The following is a 26,560-nucleotide window of genomic DNA, read 5'->3' as shown; positions in this document are numbered from 1 at the left end:
GAAGAATTCTCCAGGTAGTGAGCTTCTTGAGGATGAAGATGAAGGACTTAACTGGTTTTGAATCTCCAACATGTAGCTCAGTGCTTAGTACTTGGTGCCCAATAAACATTCGCACACTGAAGGAATAGATTTAATAAATATATGAGTGAATGAATGAATGAATGAATGAATGAATTGATTTAATAAGAATTGTGAAGGAAATTCTTAAGCTAATGTGGGAGAAAATATTAATTTTTTAAATTAGCATCGGAGGAAAGGGAGGAAGTTGCAAGCAAAAGAAATTACATGAGGAAAAGAACTCAGGCAACCTGAATTTCCCGCAGTGCCATGGAAAGAATTATGAGCGAGCCCCTGCAATGCCAGATGGCCAACACTAGCTACTCATTCTCAGATCAGATTTCTCAAAGTTGTGCCTCAGCCTGACCCAACCCCCAAATCAACAATTCCCTGAGCATATCCTATATCTGGAGCTACCTGGATTTAGCCATCCCATCATGGTTTAGAAGATTCAAACCCCAAAATGCAGACTCTGCAACCAAATACTTACTTTTCAATCTGCAGCAAAATCGTCGAACCACCAAGATGCAGAACCAAGCTGCTGAAAAGCTCACCTGATGCAACCAGTGCAAAGGTCTGGCAAATGCTGAAAAGAAACAATGACAAAGTGTTAGACGGTAACATATAATAATGTTTTAGGGGGAAAAAAAGAGAGAAATTTCGCATATTCTAAGGCAATGTTTGGACTAATAAGCCACAAGAGTGCTCAGAAGTACTTCTTTCGGGGATGAGAGTAGAGTCAGAAAACGCCGCCACCACTGGGGCAGAGGGACTCGGGAGACACCAAACCTCAGGCGCATTTATCTCTGGGCCCCACCAGAGAGAGTCTCTGCCCTGGCTGCCACCTAAATTCCTCTTGCCATCTCCTGACCACTACATTGAGGTACACCTCACTGCATCCCCACAGCAACTCTTGAGTTTTCCACACCCATTGGATTTTGTAAAGCACCTAGTCATCCCTCAAAGGCCAGGTGAGTTGGTTTCCCCAACCAGAGATGAAGGTGCTTCCTCCTCTCGCTTATCTGCCCCCTTGCAGAAGCTCTGCTTGCCTCACATCCAGCCCACCTGAGTTGAATCATAAACAGTGTCAGCGTTCTCAGCCTGGCCTGTTTTCCCCATAGTTACGGGACTTGCACATGTCTAGCCTCATCCATCTCTCCTTGTGAGAGGCAAATTCTTTCTGCATCTCTGAGGAGTTGTCACCTGTAAATTCTAAATGTGACCACTGCAACTATTGCAGCGCTTCCAGATTTAGTCCTGTATTGTTTTTGTTTGTTTGTTTTCATTACTTCTCTGTGTGAATCTTCTCAAAGCCTGCAAATGCTAAGTACAAGCTAGGTGTCAGAATTCTGCACTTAGAGACAAGTAAATATAGTGAGAAGGTCAAAGAGGCCAAAATACTGAGCAAAACTATTAGATCTACCAACTTCCTAGCTGTGCGACAGTGGGCACACAAGCACAACAAACCGTGTCAAACCTAAGCATTCCAATATGGTAGCCACTGGCCACGTGTGTCTATTGAGCAGTTGAAGTATGACTTGTCCAACCTAAGATAAGTATAAGTATCAAATACATACTGGATTTCAAGGACTTAGTATGAGAGAAAAGAATGTAAAATATCTCATTAGTAATTTTTCTATTGATCACATGTTGAAATGGTAATATTTTAGATACATTGAGTTAAATAAAGCGTTTTATTAGAATTGATTTCACCTGCTCTTTATTTTCTTAATGTGGTTTCTAGAAAAATTTTAATTACATGTGTGACTTGCATTATATGTCTATTGCACAGTGATATGGTGGCACATACAGAATTATTAGCTATGATGGAGAAGCTTCTGGAGGTCACTGAAACATAGGAAATTGTACCAAATCATTCTTCCCACCGACAGGAGGTTAGCTAACCGGTGTGTTGCTGTCATTGGATTTCAAATTTAACATTTCTTCATAAATATTAAATGTTACATAAATTCTCTCTGAAGAGCCTTAAAATGAAATTATAGATAATGTTTTCTGTATCTTAAAAAGCTTATCATCTAAGAGCTATATGGACAAAATGAAGGAATCATATTGAGAATTACCTCTACAAGAGCAGTCACATGATGTTGTATTGGAGCCCACATTTCTAAAAAGTGAGAGATTTCACATAAATTTCTTTCTTTGGAGTTTCTTTGGAGACAAAAGAAAGATATGACAACAGCAGGCCTGCCTTCCCAACCAGTGAGCTGGGGGTGGGAGGCAGCAGCCCCTTTAAACTCCATGCCTACTCCCTGGTTGGCCACGGGCCCTGTCATTCACTCCTGGTCTCTTTCCTTTCATGTGTGACCTGTCTAGTCTTTATAGGCCTTTTGGATATACAATTATGAAAGATTTCAAATTTTAAAAGCCAGCTTTCTGGAGGCAAAGAAAGTTTTCTCAAAAAAAAAAGAAAGAAAGAAAGAAAGAAAAAAGAATGTGGCAATTTGAATATTGCACTTCCCCCCATTTCACCAGAAGAACAGTATAATGTCACAATGTATTACCAAGGATTACATGCCATATCACTAAACTTAGATTTATGAGTCTGGGAAAAACAATCAGAACACAGTGAAACGAAATTTGAAACTGCTATTTAAATGGAACAAAATTTAATGAATCATAAAATGAAGCAATAGCCAAACCTGGGCAGGAAGCTTACGGCAAACATGATCACAAAAGGATCACATAACCTTATTTGTGATCATTTAATTATAATGGAAGTTGGTTATTGGCTTGCCCATCCTGGGGTCACTTCACACTACCTCCCAAGCCCAGCCATGACTTATCAGTGTGAGTTGGCCCAGGTGATGCCCAATGCAAAACGAAAAAGTGGGCCTGGTTTTCAAAAAGTGATTAAGAATTTTAAGACTGAGATAGCAAAGCATTAAACTAAGGGTGAGGCCCTTGTAAGTCGGGAGCCCCGTGTGACTGTACAGGTTACAAGCCCATGAAGCTGGGCCTGCCAACAACACGGAAACCAACCAACTTTGATGGGATGAGAAAGTCTTCGTACAGAAAGTAAAATCCCAAGATGACACTGAAACATTTTTGTTTCCTAATCTACATTATCTAAAAATGGACTTTGCAGCATCAGGATGGAGAAGACACGCTTGGAGCTGTCCCAGTGCCTATCAAGCAGCCAGTGGCAGCCAACTGCTGGAAGCTGAAAGACCCAGCAATATTGTGATGAGAGGGATGGAGGCTTTTCCGATTTAATCCCACTGTTAAGAATTTTACATTGAGGTTGCTATATGATATTTTACAGGTTCACCTTTCCTTATAGGCTGTGATGCTTGCTGCTGCTACTGGATGTAGAGTTAGAACGATGATGACTCTGATGTCATCACGAAAATTATTATTTAATGGAAAGTTTCCATGATTATTTTAAAAATAAGAAACATTTATAAAACATTAACCTGAATTTTTAAAAGTGTATTGCTTAGTGACAACCCTTGGGTGACCTGACTAACAATTACCAAATACAAGTAGTCTATACATCATCTTGACCAGGCATCCCCCACCCTTCCTTGGGTCAAACACGTTGGTGATACTATACTCATGCTTAGTTAAGTTTTGTTTTGTTTTCTTCTGTTTTGCAGGTGTAAGTATCTACGTGTGTGCATAAATGTTTGGTGTTGTTTTGGGTCTTATTGAGTTCCCAATTCTTTTATTCATAGAATGGAGAAAAGAATACTAATAGTGCTTATTTAATAAGACTGTTCATTTATTTATTTACAAATCTTTAATTTGTAGGTAAGAATCAAGGCAATGGAGAAGGAGCAGCCTGTGGTCAGAAGAAAGTCAGGCAAGTATGATGTACTTGAAGCTAAATGAAGAATTTCAAGGGTGAAAGAGCCATCAATTGTGCCAAATGACTCCACTGGGTCAAGTGAAACGAGAAGATTGAGAACTAACGACTGGATTTAACAATGTGTGGGTAAGCGTGACCCTCTATGAGAGCAGTTTCACCACAATGGTGGCCTTGAAAGCATTACAGAGGAGGGTTAATAGAAAGTGAGAAGAAAGAAATTGAAGACGGCAAGTATAGACAACTCTACCACCAAGTTTTGTTTTAAAGAGCACCCAATAAATATAAGGACCAAATGTGAGTGCACTTGGAAAATTATAAAAGGTCTATGTAAATGCTGGGTGGGATTGTAAGAACCCAAACCTATTGCGTCCCATAGGTATGGTTTTCAAAATGTCAGCCAGATTCAAGAATTCCAGTTAAAGCTTTAGCAGTGAGAAGACGGTGTTCTCACTATGCCCATGACTATTCCAAACAACCAGTAAATCTTTAAAAAAACAAAGTTCAAAGACTTCGGTCAGTGATAAGCATGGTCTATAAAACCCCCCTTCCCAACTTGGTTTTACAATGAGTGCATAAAGTACAGAATAAGGAAAAAAGTACAAGCTCTACACACAAAGGAAGGCTAGTTACTCTTTAAGAAAAGGGTTCTTTGTTTTTCACAGGAGCCTTGGAAAATTCCCAAGCTAATCAATGCATCTTGCTTGTTCACAGTATCAAGATAATATAGAGTGAGAAATTTCCAGTAAGAGAAGTGTCCTTACCCATTGCTACCGAAAACAAATGCCCCAATGGTGTCAAAGAGTGTTACCGTTGTTCACAATGAGCGTCTGTCCTGTTCCCAGTTCAGGACATCAAGTTAATATTTTATCCCTGGAGATATGAACAAGGTCCACATTGAGCCTGCAGGATTGGGCCCATAGGCCTAAGCAATGGTGTTCTACCCCAGTTTGCTCCATCCGTTGGGAACTCAGGCCCACAGACCACAGAGAGCCAGGCTGCCCAGCTCAGAGGATTCAGCATAAGAGGGTCGTGGGGTGGCACCTGAAGCAGAGCCAGCACTTAAAGCAGCATTAGCTACGGCTAAGGTGGGAAAACACTCACCTACCCTCAAGCTTCACTCAACAGGTGTGCCAGGCCATACACTCCAGGCCAGTGCCGTCCAGCGGAGATAGGACGTGAGGCACAAATGCAAGCTTCATATGTGATTTTAAATTTTCTAGTAGCCACATTAAAAAGGGTATAAAGAAACCAGTGAAATTAATAATATGAATATATTGTATTTATCCCAGTATATCCTAAGACTTACCATTCCAATAAGTAATCAATATAAAAATTATGAATGAGAATATAAAATTAACTTGTATGGTTTTGGTACTAAGTCCTTGAAATCCAGCATGTGGTACTTCCAGCACATCTCAGCTCAGAGTAGCCCCATTTCAAGAATGCAGTTGCCACTCATGGCTGGTGGTTACCATTTTGGCCAATACAGCTCTAGACACTAGGGATTCCACAGTGAACAAATCACATGTCTTGCCTTCAAGAAGCCTAGAGACTATTAGGGGCAGACAGGACTCAGACAGGTAAGCAGACTCTTAGAATTGTGCCCAAATAGAGATAAAGAAAGCAGCTAGTGGCCTGTAAGAAGTAGCACCTAACCAGATGTGAGGGGTGAGTCCAGGAAGACTACTGCAGGAAGTGAAGTCTTCGCGAAGCCCCCATAAGTAAAAATCAAAGGGACAGAGAAGCAGGAAAGGGCACAGGAAATGTGGTGAAGATGACGGAGCGTCATCTGCAAAGTCCTGAGAATAAGAGAGGATGTCACAGGGTCTGGGAACTCCGGGTCACTTGTTATTGCCAGAGTCTGAGGAGGAGAGTAAGAACAAAGCTCTCAAGGTAAAGAGGGACCAGATGCTGATAGGCTTTGTGAGCCGTAGTGACGAGAATGGGCTTCCTGCTGAGGGTGGCAGGAGTCCTTAAAGAAGTCCAACCAGATGTTCTTGGTGGCCCATCTTCTTCAAGGTCCATCTACTTCAAGCCCCTCTTGTTAACAAAGGAATGACCAGCCCATCGGGGATCTGCTTAGAGTTCCCAGCTGCCTGGTGGCTGACCCGAGACCAGAACCCTGACTGTGAACCTGACCTCACAAGGTCCATCCACGGCCCCACCTGACAGGACTCAGGCATGTGTGAGCAGAAAGGGAAATGCCATTGCTCCACACAGCAGACGAGGTAACACTGCTGATCACCCCAGAAGGTGAGGCAAGAGCGTCAGGAACTAACCCCAAGGGAAGAAAAGGGAGATGTGCGGTTGTCCAGGAGGGGAAGTGGGGGCCAGCTCCAGATTCTGGTCACCTGCCTGCCCAGAGTCCAAATAAAGGGAGAAGTGTTATCTAGTAGGAAGGGAAAGTGCATATGACAATAGGACCCACAGCCTTGGGACCTGCTGGCTGCAACTCTAGGCCACTCAGGAAATAGGTGACGACTGACCCAGTCCAGAAATTCAGGAAGTGAGGCAGGAGTCTGGAATGTGCCCATTTTAATAGAGAAATAGCATTTGAAATGGTATAATATAGCTGAGCTAAGCGCCTAGACTGGGGCGTCCTTACCCTCAATAGGCCAGGAGTACGGCAAGCCACAGATAAATGTGGCACATCTTCCAATTGTATTTATTTTAAATGGTATGTTCATATAAAACAAACCAATCCTTGTCTGGCTTCTAGAGGCCGCCTGCATTCCTTAGCTCATGCTGAATGCCTCCATCTTCAGAGCCAGCAATGTCTGGTCAAGTCTTCCCCACTTCACATCACTGACACTGACTCTTTTCTTTGCCTCCCTCTTCCACTTTTAAGGACCCTTGTGATTATGTTGTGTCTATGTGGGTAATCCAGGATCATCTCCCCAACTCAGAGTCAGCTGATTAGCGACCTTAATTCCATCTGCAACCTTAAGTCCCCTTTGCATGTAACATAAATACTCACAGGTTTCAGGGCATTCAGGAGTGGACATCCTGGGGTGGGGAGGGTGAGGGAGGCATTATTCTGTCAACCACAGGGAGGTTAAACACTCATATATAAAGCTAAATCTAACATAAGGTAAGAGCCACGCAGATAATAAGTGCAGTGAAGCTCAGGAAGGGAAAGATGGCTTCCTGTTGGGCTCATCAGGAAATGCCACCCAGGCCAATGGGCTGTGTGGTGTGCAGCCGATACCAGGACAGCCCGTGGCATGAGGGCTTTGATCTCTGTGGTCCCTCTACCTGTCCAGTGCTAAAGTATTATGTCCCACGGAAGCAGCAGCAGCAAAAGCAGCAGGAGGGGGCAGAGCCAAGCTGTGACTGAGGGCACCTGGGGAAATCACAAGCTCTCTGCTGAGATGAGTTTCTGAGGACAGGTCACAGACGACTCGGATGCCTGCGCAACGAATGGGGGCTTGTCCCATAGGCACTGAGCAGCTATTGAAGGCTGACTGAAAAACGCATCTGATGATGATACAGGAGAGATGGGGATGGAGAGAGATGAGGCGGGAAGAGCAGCTTGTCAACAATACGGACAGAGGTAAAGGGGAAAGAAGGAGGGTGGTGGCAAGGGGACTGGAGAAAAGGCACAGACACCCGGGCACCTTGCGGGTGGAATGAAGAGGACTGGTGAGTTGTGGAGAGGTGGACAAGGAGAGTGGCCCGGTGACGGTGGGGGAGGAAAAGAGGACATTCTAGGAGCAGGAATCTGAGGTGCGGGCAAGATCCTCAGGAGGAAACGGTCCTGCTGGCACGGAAATGCAGACTGGGGCCTGGGGGAGCGTGAGGGGTGCTTGGAGGTGTGGCAGAAACTAATATCTATGATCAAGGGTAATGTAATAAAGAGAGGGGCATGACATACACCTTGGGTGACATCCGATTTAGGGGTCTGGAGGAGGAAAGAAGCCACTGAAGGAGATGGAAGCAGATAAAATCCACGGGTCGCCCCACCGAAGCCGCTCAGTGGCTAATGGTGAACAGCTTATCAGAAGAGTAATTCAGTAAATTGTTACTAACCTCAGTGCTTATCAACAACTAGTCTATCAAAAAATCACAGAGAACCCCTGGAGCGCCCCGAAGGCTAGAACAGGTGCATCCTAAGTGACGGAAAACACCCCAGCCGAGGGCTGTGCCAAGACGGCAAAGTTCAAGAGAGCAGTTCCAGTGCCATTTCTCCATAGGGCCCATCAGGAGTGCCGACCTCACAGGGGCCCACTGAGAAGATGCACTAGGGGCTCAAGTCAGTTCTGAGGCTGCGAGGCGGGCCCCTTCCCCGTTTCCCCACAGAGCCTCCAGCTTGCTGTTCTGTAACATCTCTTGGGCAACCGTGGGTGTCCACAGTCTCTGGCACAATGTCCCATGTGCAACAGACCAGCCATGTTTGTTCTTTGCAAGGATAGAGGGAAGGACAGACCGAGCCACTCAGAGCAGTTCCCATCATGATATTGCTCCACACAAACCTATGCTATGATGCAACAAGACTTACTGTGTTGTCTCATTATATAAAATTCAAAATAAAGGCAAAACTAATGTGTGGGGCTAGAGTTCAAGGTAGAGGGAACCCTTGGGGCTGGGAAGTAGTGACGGGGGTGGTGACACGAGAGAGGCTTCTGTTTCTTAGTCTGGGGCTGGTAACAGAAGGAGGCTCGCTTGGTGAAAATTCATCAAGCTGTCATCTTTTGGTTTGTGCGTTCTTCTTTATGTCTATTATATGCATATGACATAGTTTGCTTTTCAAAAATGCTATTGTGTAGGAGAGCCCTGGACTCCTGAGTGGGAGGTTAGCAGACCTGGGACAGGAAGAGGACAAGTGACGCCAAGGAGGGGAGGATGAGCACAGAAAGAAACCGTGGCCGTCCTGCAAGGACCACACTTAGCTTTGCTCCAAAAGAGGGAATCTTGTTGACGGAGGAAGCTGCCAACTGGGCAAGCCCAGCAGGCACGGTCAGGGCAAGACGCAGCTCTAGGGGTCACTGCTTGCCATGTGAAGAAGGCACTACAGTCAGTGGCATGCTGGTTTCTGTGATGGTCAATTTCACATTGTCAACTTGGCTAGGCTATGGCACCTAGTTGTTCGGTCAGACGCTCATCTTGGTGTTACCAGGAAGGCATTTTTTAGAGGTGACTAACATGGACAATCAGTTGCCTTCAGGTAAAGCAGATAACCCTCCATAATGTGGGCCTCAATCAATCCATTGAAGGGCTTCTGAGCAAAGACTTAAGGTTTCCCAAAATAGAAGGAATTGTGCCTCTCGACTGCAACGTGGAAATTTTTCCTGAGTTTCCAATCTTCAGACTCAAGACTGCAACATCAAGTCTTAGTTGAATTTCCAGCCTGCCTAATGGATTTTGGACTCGACAGCCCCCACAATCATATACACAGACTTATGAGTATATAAATAGGTCACCTTGGTTTACCCTATTGGTTCAGCTTCTCTGGAGAACCCTAACTAAGTTTTCAGTAAGGTGTTTGCAGGGATCCCAAAGAATCTTTCTCAGGCTTCCCCTGAGGGCAGACAAGGTGGGAGCAGCACTTCCATTTTGCGGCTGCGGTGGAAAATTCGGAGAAAGAAATCCACAGCCACTCCAAGGATTTAATGCTGGTTTTGTCCTCTTTACTCAACTCAGTGAATGTCACCAGATATGTTCTGCTAGTGCTGAAAAAGAGGAAGTGCTGAGAGAAGAAACTATTGAGACAAACCTGCACATTTCCAGTTTTTCCTGCTGGGTTACTTATGTGACGTTTTCAGAAGGTCCCCAGAAACTCCAGATGAAGAGTCACATTCCTGAAGATGTGTCCAAACCCACCTAAACTGACCCAGTTAGATGCGGCAGAGGAACTGGGGAACACAAAGACCGGAACACAAATGTTTCCAGGGCTTTAATCTTCTCCAAACTGAAATATTGTTGAGATGCTTTATCTTCCATTGCACACAGAGGAGATTAAAAAGCCGTGATAAATGGTATGCTCTCTGGGAGGCAATGCCATATATAGGGCAATACATAATTTCCTGCGTCTGGTATCGTTTGGGATAATTGTCCCGGTAACGTGAGAACAGGAGGGATATTAATTTAATATTAAAGCACAATTATAAGCTCTGTCATACTGTTAACTTCTTTTAAATGTTCTTCTGAATAATTCCACCTTTGCAAGATGGAATAAGCACACAATTAAAAACTGCATTAAATAAATGAATAACTAATTAATGAATAAAAAGAACTCAGAAAATAAAATGGGCCATGCAAATTCTAAACAATAATTTTAACAGCGGGACAGAACTTAATCCTTCAGATCTTGAAGGAATAGATTTGAATGCAGATGGCTAGACTCTCTCTCTAGATTCAGCTCTCAAATAGCCGTGTTCTTTGTTCAGGCGCTGCCAAGCGATAGTTTAGATAAAGGCACTGAAGGCAATGGGACATAACTGACCAACCCCTCACCAGTCTACCTTTCCAATCCTACAACCATTGCCTCCTCCATAATGCCTGAAATGCTACGTTTTCCTTGGCCCTCCAGCCAGAAATTTACTAGGGTGATTCTGCCAGTGAGTTAGGAATTGTTAGAAAATGCAAATATTCCTATAAAGCTTAAAGGTGGATCCTTCATTAGCACATTGATATTAACCAATTTAATCAGGTTCATTTCCTAATTGAGGCCAACCTCTTAGGGAGGTGGGATGTGAGAGAGAAGATGGTCATTTTGCAGCAAGGAGCAATAGTAGGCTGAGAAAGGAAGAACCACCCAGTGCAGGAACGTTCTAGAAACCCAGGGAAGGTGAAAGAATAAGAGTCCATAATTAGCCTTCATTTCATGTCCACAAGGGAGCTAAGACTTTAAGGATGAGCCCTGAGGATGAGCAAGACAAGGAGGGTGCTGTCATCTAGGCTTGTCTTCTGTGTGTCAAATGATTATATGCATTTTACTAGCTGAGGAAACTGGGACTCTTAAAGATAACCCAAGACTGCACAGTAAGTAATGTGGTAAGTGGGGGAGAAGAAATTAAAAACTTTGTCCCTTTGACTCCCAAATCCACAGTTTTTCAAACACACCATGCTTCCTCACAGCAACTTATGTTAGTTAGATATGACTTTCCCCATTTTTAAAATAAAAAAATCCAGGCTTTTGTGGACTGAAGACTTTGAGTGTTGGACAGGCAGGAAGCGATGCTGAAATGTTGCAGTTAAGGATATGGGAACCAGGAAAAACCACCAATGCTGTCCACGGATATCTGAGTCAAGATTACATTCTCACCTCCAGGCTCTACCGAGACACCTTGATTTGAACTAAGTCAAGTTGCCAAACCTGGGAGCAGTCCAAGTTACACATGAAAGCATTGTTTTTACTTCAAAGCGTCTTAAGCTAACGGCCATTGATAAGAGCTGCAATTAACTGTTCTGTTATCAGAGTGGAATGACCAACATAAAACCCTGCAGTTATTAAAATTATCACTTAAATCGGGAAGAGGATTGTGAGATAACCCTTTTTACCAAGTGCCAGGAAACAATGAGAACACTGGGCTTGGGGAAAGGCCTGAAACTCACATACAATAACTTCTCGTGAGGCCAACGGCTGGCATGACAGTCCAGGAATGCCTGGGACTCCTGGCCGTTGGGGCTCTCCGCTTGCCTAGTAGGACCCCATGGGAAGCCCTCGCAAGCTAGGATCTTGCTAGCAGCCCGGCGTAAGTGCCCGCCTGGCAGAGACTTCTTGACTGGCCACCACCAGCCCCACAGGGTCCCCAGAGCCATCCTGCCACTCCCTCTGCTGCAGCTGGTCCCCACAGTTCCAGCTCTTCTCCAACTCCTCCTGCTCACTGACCTCCTCTGCTGGGGATTCCACCACCCATGCTTCCCAGACGTGCTGAGGGAAGAGGGTTCCCAACCGGATCCCCCTCCTTCCTCATCAACCAACCCCAACCCCTCACTCACCTTCTACCTGTGTCCAGTTCCCCAGTCTCTTCTCCCTTCTAGAGCTAGACTGATAAGTTCACTCACAGTTCCCACTACACCTTACTTTCAGCCTTTGTCATGCACGTCAGAGGGTTGTGGCGGTGCCTAACTTCCATCCGTTTAATAAGTTCCCACTATGTTCCAGGCACTGTGGGGTGCCTGGTACAAAAAAGGCACAACCTTGACACTTACAGTCAAGGCAGGGCCAAGTTGTATTCATCAATGTAATCCCAGCCCCAGGTAAGGTACCTATACATACTATGCAGTCAGATAGCAATATTAAAGCTAAAAGGTATAATTACAGTTTACAGAAGTTTTTGATTACTGTCTTAAAAAGCTTAAGTATTAATAGTCAAAAAAAAACACAATAAGTTTTCCATTATAGATAACATATTTCCACCTTTATGAGAACCATTAATCCCTTAATCATCACTGCTCCCCCTGCCCCAACTCCCTATACCCTAATGGTTAGAATTTCAGTTTCTGGAAAGCCAAAGATGGAGATATTTGAAGGAGAAGCCCTTCCAAGCCACACTAAATTACCAGCCTTCTACACTAGATGCATTAAATAAAAGACCTTTGTTGTACCATCTGGACTTCCCACACAACAGCTAACAGGGTGCCCTACTTGACATTTTTTAGGAATCTATAACTTGTGGGCCAAAGCCTAGTTCACCCACAGATGTTCTGTATGGCTCCACATTGTTTCATAAAATTTGAATTTTATAAAATGCATGTCTTGGTGTGCCACACGTCTCACCATTCTCTATTATCTTATATCTAACACTAATTAACAGATTTTTGTTACTTGCCTGGTCTCAGCCCCACCTCAGAGGCATTTGGATTTTTAATACTTGAGTAATACACATTTTAAACATCATTTGATGTCCACAATAACACTTTGAGCTAAGCAGGGGTATTATTATTATTCCCATTTTGTGGTTGAGAAACCTGAAGTGCCAGGAAGAAGTTAGTGACTTTCCCACTTGCAATTATTGTGTTTTGTGGTCTATGTCACTTGATTTGTGGGGTTCTGATAGGCTAGGTCCGCAGTAATCCCCAATGACTGCCTCCAAGGCAATGATGCTCTAGCCTCCAGCTTCTTTCAGGGATTCTTAACCTGGCCTCCATGCTCGCCTACAGGTTCCAGGACTTCAAGGGTTCCCTTGGTTGCTTAAAATAACACACAGTTTTGGTGGACGGGCATACACTGAGGGAAATGCCTATAGCTTTTATCAGCTTTCACAGAATGTGTAACAGCAATGTGAGGTGACCACCTGGCTGTCAACTGTTTCCTGGAGATCTCTCCTACCCATAATGTGCAAAGCCATCTGGCAGGGCTCAGAGGATCCCTGGAGGTTTACAATTAACCAAGTAAGAGAATCATTATTTTTTCTTGCCAGCAGTCCCTTAGATTCTTTCTATAACTGAAGGTTAGCAAGGTGCAGGGGTCTAGCCGGACTTCATGGACATCTCACCTGGAAGGACGCCCACGCTTTTCTGAATTATCTTCCCATAACAGCAACATAAAAGATTGCCCAGATACAGAGAAAGGAGGATAGAGTGCCTCAGCAAACTTTACCAAAACCAACAGGAAGTTAAGGCACTGAAAGTGTCCTCAAGTTCTCCTCCTTGCTGGAACTTCTCTCTATACTTTGCCCCATTTCTCACACTCATAATCTTCATGATCCAGCCACTTTTCCTCCACCCATCAAAACTGACTGCAGAGAAAGAATGTAAACTTTGTTCCACTAAAGTTTTAAGGACTGGTGAGGCTTAATAATGTCGCACTGTGCTTTGCCACAGTGGGCTTTGTGTTTTATGGGTAATGAAATATTAAGTCAAAGGGATGACTCTCTACCTGAGCAATTTCTAATATCAATCCACCATTGGGCTGAGTGAGACATATTTGTTGCTTTTGTCAGCACATCTGGACAGGCATGAAAAAGGGCAGTCAAATATAAAAGATCTGGACTTGGAGTCAGGAAATAATTAAATTATCTTATATATCAGGCTTTCTATAAGTTTCAACCTAAAATATTCCTTGTCTTTCAAAAGCAGAGAGAGGAAGTTAAGTCCTTTAGTTTAGCTATTTCTAAGGTATTACAGGGTCTAAATATAATAAAAAAAAATTCTAAGAAAAAATATGAATGAAACTAAGAGTCGGTTTTTGAAAAGATAAACAAAATAGACGAACTTTTAGCTAGATTTACCAAGAAAAAAAGAAAGAGGATTCAAACAAATAAAATTATAATTGAAAGAGGAGATATTACAACTAATATCACAAAAATACAGTCAGAAGGATCATGAGATATTATTATTATTAACAATTATGCTACAACAATTTGGACAACTTCAAGGAATGGATAAATTCCTAGAAATATACAACCTACGGAGATGGAATAATAAAGAAATAGAAAATCTGAATAGACCAATTACTTGTAAAGAGAATGAATCAGCAATTAAAAATCTTCCAACAAAGAAAAGTCCAGGACAAGATGGTTTCACTAGTGAATTCTACAAAACATTTAAGGAAGAATTAATACCAAACCTTCTCAAACTATTCCAAGAAATAGAAAAGGAGGGAACATTACAAACTCATTTTACGAGGCTAGCATTACCTAGATAACTAAATCAGACAAGGACACTGAAGAAAAGTGTCCAAAGAAAAGAAAATTATAGGACAATATCCCTGATGAACGTAGATGCAAAAATCTTCAACAATATATTAGCAAACCAATTCAACAGTACGTTAAAAGGATCATATATCATGATCAAGTAGGATTTATTCTAGTGTATGAAGATGGTTCAACATCTGCAAATCAATCAATGTGATACTCAACATTAACAAAATGAAGGATACACATGATATGATCATCTCAGTAGAGGTAGACCAAGCATTTAGCAAAATTCAATGATAAAAATTCAACAAACTGGGTATAGAGGGAATGTACTGCAACATAATAGAACCACAGATGAGAAGCCCACAGCTAACATCACACTCAATGGTGAAAAGCTGAAAAGCTAAAGGGTTTTCCTCTAAGATCAGGAACGACACAAAGATGCCCACTCCCGCCACTTTTATTCAACATAGAACTGGAAGTCCTCGCCAAAGCACATATGCAAGAAAAAGAAATAAAAGACATTCAAAGGAAATGAGTACAATTGTCTCTATTTACTGATGACATGGTATTATATATAGAAGACCTGAAAGTCTCCACCAAAAACCTGTTGGCACTAATAAATGAATTCAGTGAAGTTATGGGATACAAAATTAATATGCAAAAATCAGTTGCATTTCTATTCATAATAGCAAACGATCATAAAGAGACATAAAGAAAACAATCTCATTTAAAATTACATCCAAAAAATCAAGTACTTAGGAATGAATTTAACCAAGGAGGTCAAAGATATGAACACTGAAACTATAAATCACTGATGAAAGAAATTGAAGAAGACACAAATAAATGGAAAGATATTCCATGCTCATGGGTTGGAAGAATTAATATTGTTAAAATGTCCATATTACCCAAAGGAATCTATAGATTCAGGCAATCCCTATTAAAATTCCAATGGCATTTTTCATAGAAATTTTTTTAAATCTTAAAATTTGACCCCAAATAGCCAAAGCAACCCTGAGAAAGAACAAAGCTGGGAGCATCATACTTCCTGATTTCAAACTATATTACAAAACTATAGTAGTCAAAACAGTATGGTATTGGCATAAAAACAGATACATATACCAATAGAACAGACAGAGAGCCCAGAAACAAACCCTTGTATATGTGGTCGATTAATTTATGACAAAGAAGCCAAGAATACAGAATGATGAAAAGATAGTCTCTTCTATATATAGTGTTGGGAAAACTGTACAGCCACATGCAAAAGAATGAAACTGGACCACTATTTTTTATACCGTACACAAAAATCAACTCAAAATGGATTAAAGAATTAAATGTAAGCCATGAAACTCCTAGAAGAAAACATGGGCAGGAAGCTCCTTGGCATCAGTCTTGGCAGGGATTTACTTGGATCTGACACCAAAAGCAAAGGCAACAGAAGAAAAATGAACAAGTGGAACTACATCAAACTAAAAAGTGTCTGAATGGCAAAGGAAGTCATCAACAAAATGGAAAGGCAACCTATAGAATGGGAGAACATATTTGAAAATCATACATCTAATATAGGGTTAATATCCAACACATATACAGAGCTCTATACAACTCAATAGCAAAAAAGAAAACAATATCCAAGTAAAAACTGGACAGAAAAACTAAACAGACATTTTTGCCAAAAAGACATACAAATGGCTAATAGGTATATGAAAAAAATGCTCCAAATCACTAATCGTCAGTGTAAATCAAAATCATAATGAGATATTACCTCACACCTGTTAGAATGGCTATTATCAAAAAAGCAAGAGATAACAAATTGGCAAGTATGTGGAGAAAAGGAAACCCTTGAGCATTGTTGGTAGGAAAGTAAATTGATACAGCCACTGTGGTAAACAGTACAGAGTTCCCTCAAAAAATAAAAATCAAACTACCATATGATCCAGCAATCCCACATCTGGATATATACCCAAAGGAAATGGAAACAAGATCTCAAAGAGATATCTGTACTCTCATGTTCAGTGCAGCATTATTCGCAATAAGCAAGATCCAAAAACAACCGAAGTGTCTATCAATGGATGAATGGATAAGGAAGATGTGGTATTTGTATGCACAATGGAATGTTACTCAGCCATGAGAAAGAGGGAAATCCTGCAATCTGTGACAACATGGATGTACCTTGAGGGCATTATGCTACACGAAGGAAGCCAAACACAGAAAAACAAATACTGCCAAATATCACATATGGAATATAAATATAGAAACAATAATAGCAAAGTAGTTGCCAGGGGCTCATGTGGTGGGGGAAATAGGAAGACATGGGTGAAGTGTACAAACTTTCACTATAAGATGAATAAGGTTTGAGAATCTAATGGAAAACATGATGACTACAGCTGATAACACTATTGTATAATTGAAATTTGCTAAGAGAGTAGAACTTAACTGTTCTGCAATCAATCAATCGTCAATTAATTAGATGGACATCTTTTCAGAATATATACATATATTAAACCATCACGATATACACTTTTAATATACAATTTCATTAGTTATACCTCAATAACGCTGAAAAAAAATTACACGATTCCAAAGCCTGGATCTTATCCAGCCCTGTCATGTACACAACCACCCCTTTTCCACCCCTTTCCCTCCCGTTCTTCCACAAGTCTGGTCAAAATGTCCCAGGTGCTCAATACACATCCCAAAAGAACTAACTTTAGGGGTTTCCCACTCCCAGCTCTGCTCAATCTTATCCACCTCAGGGCCAGAGTTCCAGAAGTCCTAATATTTACCTCTTGGTTAACTGGCACTGTCCTCTCTGTACTCCCACAGGCCAAAACCCCCAGAGTCATCAGTATATCACCAAATCCCACTGGCTCTACCTCCAGAATGCATCTGGAACCTGCCTGCTTTCCACCACATCCATGGCTGCCTGCCCGGGGCAAGCCATCACCACGTGTGGTCTGGACCACCAAAACAGCTTTCAAACTGGTTTTCTGTCCCCCTTCCTGTCTGTTCTCCCCCAGCATTTGAGTGGTCTTTTTAAAATGTAAACGAAATCACACACCTCTGTGCTTAAAACCCATTGCTCCTACCCAAACTCTCAGCAAAGCCTGCAAGACCTCACACCTCCCAACCCCTGCTTGCTTCTCCAGCTTCATCTCCGACCTACACTCGGATTCATGTCCTTCTTTGCACTACCTGAAATTACCTTTCGCATTTATTTATTCAACAAATACTTACTGAGCATCTAATATCTAACCATCCAGAGCCTATTATAGGCGCTGGGGACACAACAATGAATAAAACAGATTTTTTAAATAAATAAATAAACAACTGTCATTGTAGATCTTACATTCTGGTGTAGACAAATAGGGGGATTTGCTTAACGTGTTTATTGACTCTCTCTCTTCCTAGAATGTAAGGTCCTCGGGACTAGGGGCCTTGACTGTCTTGATCACAGCTGCATCCCTAGCGATTAGAACTATGACTAATAGCAGATGCCCAATAAATATTTATTAAATGAGAGACATTTTCTTAATTCAAGACCTCATCTTCTGTTCAGAGCAGATATGTGCTTATGCTCCACTCTGGAAGCGTAAAAGACGATCCTAGAAGGAAGTCATGATAAGTCCCTTCTCACAACGGGCCTTCTCACAAGGGATACCATGGGCTGCAGGTGCCCTATTCACGAGCCTACCTCTGGGCTTGGACAATTGGCCTTGACTTTTCTGAGCCAAGGTGTTCGGCCTGCCCCTCTGCCTCACAGAAAGCCAGGTGGGAACTCTCATCTCAGGGTCTCTGGCTGTCGGGTGTCAGTCATGGTTCCCCCCTCCCTTTCTCACCCACCCCTATAACAAGGAAGGGACCCTGCTGCTCTGGCCCAGGCCACATCTGCTCTCTACTTCAGATATGTCCAACCAGCGCCCACAGTTCATTAAAAAAAAGTCTCCCATTGGAAGTGAGAGGATTGAATTGATCACTATTTCTGTCACCAAGCCCCCACGACCACCACCACCCTACTAGCCATTTTACTGTAGAGAATGGGTGGCTTCCACTGAGACTCCAGTTAATAAGCAGAGATCCCTGTTTCACGGAATGGTTAAAGAAGCTAACTTTAGAAATAATGCTCAGCACCTTCTTCTGCCAGAGCTTAAAACACCTCATAGGTAGCGTCTAATTAATCTTCACCAAGTCCCCAAGAGGAAAGGAAAAAAAAGAAACCTTTTATTATCCTCTCCTAGCAGCAGATAAAATATGGAGAATCAGCGTTTTACTCCACAGAGCAGATCTAGGCCCAAACTATGGGGCTGCTACCTCCACATGCCAAACTCTGACCATCAGGCCACCCCGCCCGACCCTTGGAAGCTGTAGAAAAGGAAGAGACACAAAACAGAAACCTAAATATTCCTCCAGCTATGATGGAAGAAGGTGTCAAACACATCTCATGTCATACAGCTCTTGTCACTCTACTATCTTGCTCTGTCCTTGGGAAACATCAGCCCGCTTTCTTTGAGATGTAACAAGCTTTCAGACTAAAAGATTCTTTTTCATCTTTCTGGGAAGTTGGGATACCTGGAGACTGTGTTTCGAGATACATATATGGACGTCCAATTATATAGCTCTGTTTCCATGGTGTAAGTCCCTTTATCAGCTCACTCGCCAGGGCCGCCTGTGATCTGCTCAGACCGCCTGGGTTTATACTAGGATGCCTCTCTCCCTCTCTGGGCTTCTCGGCAGCTGGCTGCCCCCAGGAGAAATGACTGAGCTTAGGAGGAGGCCGAAAGAGAGAGGGTCTCAGGCTCACCCTAGCTTCCGAGAAAAGGTACGCAGCTGGGTGGGCTTGAGGAGAGGTGCCCCAGGAGAGTGGTTACGCTGGGAAAGCTGGTTTCCAGAGACACCTGTTCCACTGTCTGCATCTCTTCCATCTACTTCAAGCTGCTCTTGAATAGCCCTCAGGGGATACACCAGAACCCCCTTAAGTCTGTCCTTTCCGTGCTTCGTGTTCTAGATGGAGAGATGAAATAACTGACATCAGCACGGGTACGGCATCGACAGCTTAATGGGATGGTCCCTACAACCAGAGACAATTTAATCTGAGCCTCTGGAAACACTGTACCCTAACCTGGAGATTCTTGATCTGGATTTCAGGAATGTACAAATTCCCTGAAATTGCAGGCAAAATTATATATACATGTGAATATGTCCATTGTTCTGGAGAAAGGTTCCACACTTTTCATCTAAGTTCAGTTCCTTAACAATGTTAAAATTATATACCCAAAGGAGTGACTCCAAGGAGGAATTTTCTAGAACTCTGACCAAAAACTGAAGGAGAGATGAGGGGCAAGCAGGCCCTCCTACTACTCTTTACTACTAACAGCTGACATGCATGGAAGCTGCCTAGGTACCAGGAATTGCTTTAAGCACTTTCCATTTATAAATTCATTTATTTCTCATAGGAGCCCTGGAAGGAGCTGCTATTACTAACCCCATTCTACAGATGATGAAACTGAGGCGCCATGAGTCACAGCAAGTAAGAGGCCAACCTGGATTTGAAACCAGGCAGCAGGGCAGTGCAGTCTGTGCTCTCAGTGCAGCACCAGTGGGCACTCAAATATTTTGTCAGTGTAAATGGTGACATTACAAGAGGGTGTATTTCTGCTAATGCTGTTCCACTTTGTTTCAAATTTCAAAATTTCTAATATCCAATAAGATAGGCTTTCACAGGTGTGTGGCTGCCTGGCTCACAACCGTGGGCTCCTCCTCACCCCCACAATCCGGGAACAATCACCTCCAGGGCTGCAAAACCGAACTCTACATCCTGACTGTGCTGGGAGAGACAACGGTTTTGGCAAACGTTTTCCCAGAGACTATACACTTGAGACAATCTATTATAAGCAAGTGCGTTGTAGCCTACACGGTGCTGTACAAATGTGAATTAGGATGACAGCTATGCTCTACGTTTTGCCTGATAAAAGTATAATTTTAAAAAGTCACGCCAAGTGCTACAGGATAGTTCCACTTGAACCGAACTGCTTCCTGCTTTCTTTGCTGTTGACCACATTTTATATTTACCAGCCACTCCTCACAAAGTTCATTTAAATGCACGAATCTGACATCCCTGTTTAGAAGTACTGGAAACATAAAACTCCCACAACTAGAACATCTGGCCTCACAGCAGCACAGATGTTTGTGCCACATATTTAATGGGGCTTTTTTTCCACTGCTCTGCACCCAGTGGGCGCTCAAATATTTTATCTGTGTCAATGGTGACATTACAAGAGGGTGTATTTTTCCTAATGCTATTCCATTTCACTTCAAATTTCAAAACTTCTAATATGATCCAATAAGATGGGATTTAACAATAATTATTCCAATGACAACCCTTATTATATAATTGAAACTCTTTCACATAAGATCTCAAAACTTTGTAGACATAGAAAATACAGCTTCAATCCAATTTAATAGATCTTATTTTCCAGAGTTCAAAACAACACATATAACAAAAAAAGCAGGCTGCAAAAATATCAGACTGCAAGAACAAAATTGAATTAGTCCTCCTTCTCACATCAGTATGAAAACTATTTTAGGACGGCTTTTAGCAGACTTCTCATTCATTCATTCATTCAACACACGTTTACTGAGCACTTCCAATATGCCAGGCACTGTCCTAGACTTTTGGGCTGCAGCAGTAAACAAAACAGGCAGATTCTAGCCCTTGCAGAGCTTACATTCAAAGGAGGGGGGTCAGAAAATAACCAAAAATCATAATACATAAGTGAATTTGACAGCATGTCAAAAAGTAGTAAACATTCTTGAAAAAGCAGAGATGGGGGCATTTAAGCAGGAGTATTTGAAGGGCTTGGAGGCGTTACAGTACTCAATAGGGTAGGCAGAGTGGACTTCAGTTAAGAGGGGGAGAGTGAGCAAAACATGTGACGTAGGTAAGGCTGATCTGGGAGAAGACTGATGCAAGCAGAAGCATGCCTGCTACCCTCCAGAAACAGCAAGGAGGCCAGCGAGGCTGCGGCAGAAAGAGGCAGGGATGTGGTGGTAGGGGGTGAGGTCAGAGAGCAGGGGTGGGTGGGGGAGGGTCTGGCTGAGCTGGGCTTTGTGGGCCGTATGATCACAACTCCTCTACTCTGTGTGAGATGGGAAGCCACTGGCAGTTTGGAACAGAGGAGGCAGGACCTGCCTTTTATTCTAAAAGCATCCCCTCTGGCTACTGTATTAAGAACAGATAGTAAATGTGTGTGTGTGGGGGGGGGGGGAGGGGTTGGGGGAGAGAATCAGGAATAGAAGCAGGAAGACCAATTAAGATGCCTTCAAAGTTACCCAGGCAAAGCGAGGGTGGTGGCTGAACTAAGGAGGTAGCAGTGGTGAGGGTAAGACGTGGCCAGATTCTGGAGATATTTTAAGTGTAGAGCCTATGGGATTTCCTGATGGATTCACTAGATTAAAAAAAAAAGAAAAAGACTCAAGATGTCTCTGAGGTGTTTGTCCTGATCATTTTATTATCAAAGAAAACCAATTTATCGGTTCCCTTAATGAAGGAGCAAAGACAACAGTGGGAGGCAGGGGTCAGCGTGGCTTATGCTGGCCGAGATGGACTGTCCTATGGCCAAGGGACAGTCGTCAGGATGTCCTCCTCTGCCTTCCACCACCCCCACCCCCAACGCCAAAGAAGGCACCGTGGACCTTTTTTTATCTCTGCCTCACTTCCTCTCATCCTCCTGCAGACCCAGAGCAAGACTTGGTCTGAAAGAGCATCAACCCCCTAGACTGAAAGTGTGTCATGCATATCTATAGTCAGTATTTCTTTTCTTTTCTTTTATGGTGGCATTTGTCCTAATCTTCATTCTTCAAGCTTCCAGGAGAGCTCAGAGTCCTGATCTTGTGGGAGTAATGAACAAATGCACCGTTCATGGTTTTAGAGATGCTGATTCAATTTCCCTTCAACTTTCAACTCCATAGACAGAATGGATTAGACACAAATTTTATGGGTTAAGGAAGTTTCACAGACTTTTCTGGACATGGCTGAAAAAACTGGTTTAGTAGGGGGGCATATCAGTTACAATCCAGGCCCAGGAGTTAGTATTTGCTCTTTTTACAGAAAGCACCTCATTAAATCACTGTCTAGTCCGTAACTGGCTTTATTGGGACATAAATTCATTTCACTAAACCAATAAATGTTAATTCTTCACCCTGGAGATTCTAGTCAGTCTGGTTTTATCCTGCTCAAGCTCCTGAGGCTGCCATCAATTACTCATGTTTGGGTTTATATGTCATTATGGAATCACTTTAGCTAGAACTAACGGGAAGTGAAAGGACAATAAAACTAAGCCTCATTCCAAAGAGAACATACAGAAGAGGGCATTCACCTGAACCCCATTATTCTTTTCTATAAATTAAAATATCCTGGCATTCTGCAGTGGCAATCCATTATATTTAGATTCTCTGCAAAAGCTGGGACCGGCAAGTGGCAGGTACTTACTAATGAAGGGGACTAAAAGGCCTGGGCTCAGAAGATCTAGGCTCAAAACCTGCTTTGCAACAAGAGGTGTGAGACTTTCAGCCAGTCACTAATATCACAGAGACTCAGTCTGCTCATCTGCACATGGAGCACAAACTGGGGGCAGGTCCACGAGACAGCCGGGGGTGGCCGGCGTGAAAGAGGGAGCATCAGCTCAGAGGTGCCCACTCTCTGTTTCTCCATTATTAACCCCAATTTGCTTCAGCGGCCTTCCTTTGTGACCTTAAGCAAGTGACTTAACCTCTTGGAGCTCCAATTTTCCCACTTGAAAAATGGAGCTGATTGTATCTCTCCTCCGTTTGGCCCTCACAAGGTACACTGATACCGATCATCTCTGGAAAGTTCTTAGCATCTGACCGGATGGGGTCAATTTTAGAAGACTGTAACGCCACTGAAGCAGGATTCCATTTTCAAAAACAAAGGCATTATCTCTCCAACCAAACGTTCTTTCCTATGATGGAAGTTTTCTCTTCAGAGCCGTCAGCTCTTTTTTTTTTTCCCCTCAGATGGAAAATGGCTTCCTCTCTTCGAACCATATATAACTTCAGAAGCAAGGGGGGAAACAGCCGAGTTGGCAAAAAGTAGAGGTGAATTGAATGCCTGCACATCCCATTCAGGATAGACTGCCCTTGGTGTAAAACAGTCAGTAACATTTTACAAGGAAAAAGTGTGGATAAATGACTGCAGTCCCAAGACGGTGCTCCTGATGGCTTTTTATAAACCACGCACGTTGCCTGGACGCCTCTGTGCCTGCTTCCCCCGCCCTCGAGAGAGAGATCATGAACAGGGCTTCAAGCCAGCCAAGCCAAGCGCTCCAGCAGGCTCCAGCCAGACCTCGCTCCATCTGCAGCCCTTCCTGGGGCTGAAGCAGGACCTACAGCCAGGCTTAGACCTGGAAAGGTGAACAGAGCCATCATGCCAGGTCCGGTGCTGGGCACTGAACAAAGGAGGAACGAGGGAGAAATGAGACAGGCCTGGGCTCGGAGTCACATTGGGGAGCCAATTCTGCCTTTTGCAAGCACTGTGACCTTGAACCATTTCCTCCTCCTATGAAACGGAGATTTCTAAAACCAACCGTATGGGTTGTTGGGAGGCTAACGTGCTATGATATTATGAACGCACTTAACACAGAGTTGGTATTCAGTACATTTTGATCTTCTCCCCTAGTCGTGGGGTCCTCACCAGGATGCTGTCAAGTTATGAGGAATTTGTCAAAAAGGAAACTGAGACACAACGTGACTTGCTCAACAGTTGCCTGTCTGTCTCCCACTCCTTGCTCATCCACTACACAGAGTTCAGCCTCTTTATCTCACAAAGAAATGGAGACACAGAGAGGTGAATGGACTAAACGCCTTTCCCAAGTCTCTCAGCAGATCCAGGTCGGAGCTGCTCTTTCCAGTTGCGTGTGCTTTGCATAAACCTAGAGTCTTAAAGATCATATTCATTTCACAGATAAAAGACAATGTGTTGCTCGTGGCCGCACTCCAAATATTGACAAAGGACCTTGAGATCTTACAGAATACTCTTACCTGTCTTGATGCCCTGTGAGGTGTGGCCTATAGCTTTTAATTGATTCACAGAGACCCTACTATGCACCGCAGTCCCTGCTCTCAGAGTTAGCAGCCAAATGGAAGCAGAAGCCAGCGAGCGAGGATACCTGAGTGGCAGGTGCTATCACAGGGGTAAGCCGGGGTGGGAAGGAGAATGTGGGAAGGACACCTAGTCCAACCTTGGGGGGATTGAGATTGCTTCCTCAAGGGAGTGAGATCTGAGCTAAAGGATGCATGGGAGCCAATCAAAAAAAAAAAAAGGGAGCAGAGTGTCCAGAAAGAGGGAGCAAGGTGTCAATAGCCAAAAGTTTATAGAGAGTGTGGCCTATTATGAGAACTGGAGCATAACGGGAACACAAAGAAAGACAAGGCTGAACAGGGGAGCCAGCTAAGTAAGGCTTCGTAAACTGCTTACAGAGTGAACTGGAGGCTGCGAAAGGCTGTTGTTGCTTATCACACAATGAACAGTTGGGCACGCCTGGGAAGGCAAGACCTACATCACTCAGAGACAGCAATGGCAATGGCTTCGTCTGGTAAAATATACTTTCAGTTTTCCATAAAACTCAAATTCCTATGAATATCAAATAGAAAGAAAAAAATCAAAGCGTTGCGTACAGTATCGAGATTTTAGTAAACCATTTCCATAGTCTTTCTTGATTTCCCTGTGAACGAGATGGAGAAACACACGCTCAAAAACAGCCCTACTCTGTGAATGAATAGCTGGCTGGACATTTTCATTCAAAGAGTAGATTTAAAGGGCTGGGGTCTCACTCAAGAGAAGTCTCTAGTAGCACGCCATTCAAAACTCTCTCTCTCTCCCTGATCTTTTTCTGATAGGCATATTCCAAGGCTTCGAGGAAGAAACAGATGGCTTGTTTATCGAAAGTGAAGATGACTTCAAAATAGGAGGAACACCTAGCGCTGTAGGAAACACTATTCTAAAGGTATCAATAAAATCCTACCAATAAAATTAAACATAGCACAGACAAACGTAAAATCCTGCATTTAGACTCAAAGAATGGACTGCAATATGAGGAAGACCTTGCTAGTGGTGTGTGTGAAAAAAACCTATTTTCATTAACTGTGTGACATGATTGCTGAACCACAAAAACTGACTAATTCAATTCTTTATTGGAAGCAGAAAAGAACTGAACCGGTGAACAAAATGGCTCATATTTCCAGGCTGGTGAGGTCTGGGGGACAGAGGTGGGCCCAACAAGAGTCATGAACAGAATTGTTTTGAGTCACTGAGTCACCCCTGCCCAGCCCCTCAGGGATGTCTCACATACACTCCAAAATACAATGCCCCTAGAAGCCTCTCCTATTTCCAATAACACGGTGTAACTGCTGCAATAAAGATGCAATACAGGATGCTGCTGGGACATCTCTTGCATCTCTACATTTCACCCACTGATATGATTGACGGAGCAGCTTTGGTTATTGCACTTGGTGACTTAGAGAAAATATAGGTCGAACACCTTCTAACTCCTAACACCCTCCCATGATGCCCTTTCCTGAGAACCCACTATGTTGCCAAGGTGATCCTCATTCCTTGTTTTGTGTTGTGTTGATTTGTTTTATTTTACATTAGGGTGGGTGTCACCTTATGGCCTCTTGATCCCACATGTAAACTGACCCAATGGATCTGCCGGTCCAGCCCTGCACACATGCTGGACTGGTATGAATGCTCCATCTTAGGGACTTCCCCCCGACACATGCCCTCTCTGCATATGACTCTCCCCAGATCCATCCAGGGTGCTAACCCAGCTACAGTTCATGATGATGAACCCATATTCTCTGCATGAGTGGTGAGGATTCCAGAGACCATATACGTTAGGAGAAATGGCTAAAGGACTTAGATTTCGTGTCTTAGAGAAGGATTCGTGCAGATATGATACTTGTATCCTGTTGTCCCAGAGGGAAAGAGTCACAAGCATACTCTGTGGAGCTCCAACACCAATAACTAGGTCTAAAATGGACACGATGCCATGAAACATGATAAGGCAGAGCTTCTTAA

Source organism: Rhinolophus sinicus, linkage group LG04 (genome assembly GCF_036562045.2).
Source record: "Rhinolophus sinicus isolate RSC01 linkage group LG04, ASM3656204v1, whole genome shotgun sequence".
Taxonomy (NCBI): domain Eukaryota; kingdom Metazoa; phylum Chordata; class Mammalia; order Chiroptera; family Rhinolophidae; genus Rhinolophus; species Rhinolophus sinicus.
Note: the sequence above shows the minus strand (reverse complement) of the source record.